This window comes from Hipposideros armiger, unplaced genomic scaffold (genome assembly GCF_001890085.2).
Source record: "Hipposideros armiger isolate ML-2016 unplaced genomic scaffold, ASM189008v1 scaffold_661, whole genome shotgun sequence".
NCBI classification, from domain to species: domain Eukaryota; kingdom Metazoa; phylum Chordata; class Mammalia; order Chiroptera; family Hipposideridae; genus Hipposideros; species Hipposideros armiger.
The window spans coordinates 558,419-562,861 of record NW_017732011.1 but is presented as its reverse complement, the minus strand read 5'-3'; the positions used below and the strand labels follow the sequence as shown (position 1 = coordinate 562,861).

Sequence of the window (4,443 nt, the reverse complement as noted above, 5' to 3'; positions counted from 1 at the left end):
AAAAAAAAAAACAGCTCAAAAAATGAGAAAAGCCATTAATCAGAGGTGGGTTCAAAACGACAATAGAACCATAACTATGAACTCCAGTACTCAGTGGTGCCTAATATATATATTCTCCTCTCCTATGCTTAACTATCCCCTCTTTCAAACTGTAGAAGATGCTGTTAGTGAACTGTCCGATGCCTATCAGCCATGCCCAACTCCAGAGTCTTTTTGCAGATAATAGTAGATGTTAAAGAAGTTTGAGTTCAGTAAACTGTCCCCAATGACCTTGCTACTAAATTATAAAGAGAGCAGGTCTCAAAACAAATTTTCCCTAAATAGAGAGATTAATTAAATAAGCACCTATGATCAAGTTAGTGCAAGATAAATTATGCAGTCTGTTCCAGGCCTTAAGAAAGGCCAGCTTTCATGTTCTTGCAGGGATCACACCACCACCTGGCAAGGAAATTCACTGGAGACAGTCATATCAAGATTTCAGAGGCAGGATTCCGTTACCTTATAGTTGATATCATAATTTTCGCTGGGCAAGAAGAAATCAGAGTTTACAACTAGGTTCTAGATATTTGGAAGTTTCATTGATGAAGGGTCTAGGTCTTGCTGGATTCTTTGACACTATTCCTGCAAGTGTATGGAGTGTCTCTTAAATATTTCTGGCAATCTATCTCTTTTGGAAAGCTTTAATTTCACAGATAAAGGATGATTTCTAGTGTTCATGCATTGATTTATTAACAGGACACCAAGTTCACCATTAAATACCCATTTCTGGCATCAGGATGAAAACTGGCAAAGTTTTAATTATAGTTCCAGAAATACAGCTGCTTCTGGGGTAGAGGTTTATTGATATCCAGAGAGTATTTCCTTGAGTAGAATTCCAAATGCACATGGGAATTGCTTACTCAACAGTTATTTATATATATACACACACACATGCATAATATGTGTTGTACATATATATTACATATACATATATATTTTTATATATATATAACATTTTCTGCACTGAAGTATTTAAAATAACAGTCATTACATCAATACCATTTCTGCTTCTGTTGTAGAAGTTGTTTGTTTCCTTATTGCTTCATAATTATTTTTTGCATGTGTGCCTCCCTCACTGAATTAAAAGCTTTTTGTGGACAGAAATACATTGTTTATTTCCATCCCCTCAACATTTAGCATGATACTTCACAAACAAATATACTTAATATGTATTTGGAATAATAAACTATCTTCTAGATAATTATTGCTCTATGTTTAACAGTTTGGCTTTCAACTTCTTTGAAATTCATCTTCTCTGAAATTATGGCTTGATATTTTTATCTGAAAAATTAAGGGAAATCTAGGCAGAATTGGTCATTGTGTGCTTGGTGGCCATTAGACTCCAGAAATTAAATTATCACTCTGACATTTTTTACAAAAAAAGGCTGCAGGTGACCTCACATGACTCAACACTCCAGTACAGAAAACAGTTTCCAAACTAAAACTATACAGTTGTCATCACTAACAAACAGCCTCCCAGTAATCGCACTTTCCAGCCACTTATTTTGTGGGAGAGAAGATAAATTGGAAAGATGCAATCAGCATTACTCATCTACCTTGCCGGGGTTTCCAGGCTATACGCTCCAGTTTCTTCCTCACAGGCATGTTGAAAGATAGATGTGAGATGGTTTGCCAGGTTCATTTTGAGAAATCACTGATTGGGAGATTAAAACTGACATTTATTTTTGTTTCTGTAAAGGCTGGATCCTGAGATACCTAATCATTAAAGTATTTTAAGAATGAATAACTCTTAAAAGCCCCTGACAATTTGTGAAGCTAATTGTACCTCCTACAGATTTACCCATACTCTGAACCATGTGGATTTCTCTCTCAGCAGACAACCAGTTCCTCAGAAACAACATAGAAAGACACAGAGCACAGGTGATTAAATTCCTCAGTGTGGTTATCGAAGTTCCCTGTGGGTTGGGGTTATCAGTCAAGGGATGAGGGCCTGGTTTTCTGATGCTGCTGTGTCTGCAGTCTCTACATACATTCAGTGTTAGAACAATTTCTTTCAGAGTTGGATTTCAAAGTTACCTTCCCAGGAGATATATATTATGTAAGTCATCCCTGGAGAGGACTACACAAAAAACAGTAACAGACACCATTTTCTGGCTCAGTTCTTGTATTGTTCTATGTCTCCAACACCTTGAAATTAGGGTTACTAGATATGTCCTTGAAAGAAGAATGAGCCAGAGTCTTCATTGTGACTAAGTAAATAGGCAATTGAAGGACTAGACAAATTCACAAAATGATGCAAATTGTCCAATTTGTGAAATTCTGATTTTTTTCTGGAATTTTTAATTGTTCCTGTGCACCAATTAGAAAGACTTCAGCTCAGTTATGTGCAGGGAATAAAACATATGACTGGATGTGAGTATCTGGTGAATTATTTCACTGTCTGACTTACCTTCCTGGGCAATCTTCCATCTATTGAGTTTTTGTTTGTTTGTTTATGCTATATTATCTTTAATTAGGGTCGAAGGCTCTTCCAATCGTCACCTAGAGATCATTTCACCCGCTGCTGTGTTTGGCTGCCAGTCTCTTGCCTCTCTCTTCAGCAATGGTAAGGCGGATACCCTTTCCATGGGGAAGAGAAATCCATGGTTTGTTGCCTTTGCCAATAACAAAAATGTTCGAGAGCTAGGTGGCAAAGCTGTTGCCACTGGCATCTTTCACATGAACCACATTAAAAGATCCAGGGTGTCTCTCTCTGTTGGTGATCACTCCAATTCTTCCCAGGTTGGCACCACTGGTCACCACACACAGGTTACCAGTGTCAAACTTGATGAAAGCAGTAGTTTTGCCAGTCTCCAAATCAATCTGAATGGTGTCATTCACCTTGATAAGGGGTCAGGGTAGTGGATGGTGGGAACATCGTGGGTCACGAGATGTGGGATTCCTTTTGTGCCCACAAAGATCTTCCTCACTTTGCACAACTTGTACTTGGCCTCCTCAGGTATAATGCGATGAACAGCAAATCGACCCTTGGTGTTGTAGGTCAGTCGAAAGTTCTCTCCCATCTTGTTGATGCTGATGACATCCATAAAACCAGCTGGGTAGGTGACATCAGTTCGGACCTTGCCATCGATCTTAATGAACCGCTGCATGCAAATCTTCTTGACTTCATCTCCTGTTAGGGCACACTTCAGTCTGTTCCTTAGGAAGATGATGAGAGGGAGACATTCCCTCAGCTTGTGGGGACCAGTGAATGGACAAGGAGCAAACATGCCAGTCAGTTCATCCAGCATCCAGCGCTTTGCAGCCGCTACGCACTTCAGATGCTTCTTAGGACCACAAGCCATGGCTGTGCTGGGCACAGCCATCTATTGAGTTTTGAATATTATAAATTAAAGGGTGCTGTGTAAGAGACTGTATGAGACAAACTGATAAACTAAACAGGTCCTTCTGATAGGGAGAATAAAAATAAAGAGAAGTGGATCTAATTAAGCAGTTGTAATGGTATTTGGAAAACACAAATTTAAATATATATATANTAACAACAAAACACTGTGTTGTTTTTGCAAGGGAAATTCCTGTGTTATAGTTGGATTAATTAAGGACCTTTAGCATATATACCATCATTAGAGCTGATAAAAATTAGAGCTGATAAAAAAGGAACTACTTATTAAATTCAAACTATCCTAGGAAAAAGTGGCCCAAGTGATGGTCTTGGATTTAATGTATTTTACTCTGCTTCCTTGAAAAATATGAAACAAAAAGAGGAGAGTAAAAAGAAAGATATGTTTATAACTTCCATATGTCTCAGAAGCTCCTGTGATGTTGAGAAAGAACAATAAAGAAAACCATAAAACCAGCTATAACAGATGATACTAATTAGTACCTTAGAATTTATTAAAATCATGTCAAATTTGATTGGGTATTTACAAACATATTTCTAATCGATTGTCTTAAAAGTACATTCATAAATATATTGGCATATTCCAAATCATTTTCTCAATGTTGAAAATCCAAAAGAATAAGAAATAGTGATGTAGACACTATTTCATTATTATTTCCCAACAATGAACGTTCCTTGTCAAAGCCAATAACAAAGCACCTCTCCATTTCCTATTAGATGACTTTAGAATGGAGGAATGAATGGAATGGAGGGGATAAGTAGCTCAGTCTCTATAAATAAAGCCTTAAAAAATGAGGTTAGGTATGTTTATTTTATGTCTTTCTGATATCTATATCTCTGTTGACTCCATATTCCAGACAATCACGATGACTAACTATAATATATCCTTTATTGCTTGTTTCCTACAAAAGAATAAAAAGACATTTCTAGAGCCGTTTTTTAACTGATGATTCCAGAGATGCAAGGAATAAAATGGTAAGATTCTCGCTGTAGAAATTTTTCATACGAACTTATTTGATGTCTTTTCAAATGTTTTCAAATAA

At 37.0% G+C, this 4,443-nt stretch overlaps 1 pseudogene; it reads right to left on the bottom strand.

Moving 5' to 3' along the window:
- Positions 1-2,506: 2,506 nt before the first annotated feature.
- On the bottom strand, positions 2,507-3,344 carry LOC109372718 (40S ribosomal protein S4-like; annotated as a pseudogene).
- Between the last annotated feature and the right edge of the window lie 1,099 nt (positions 3,345-4,443).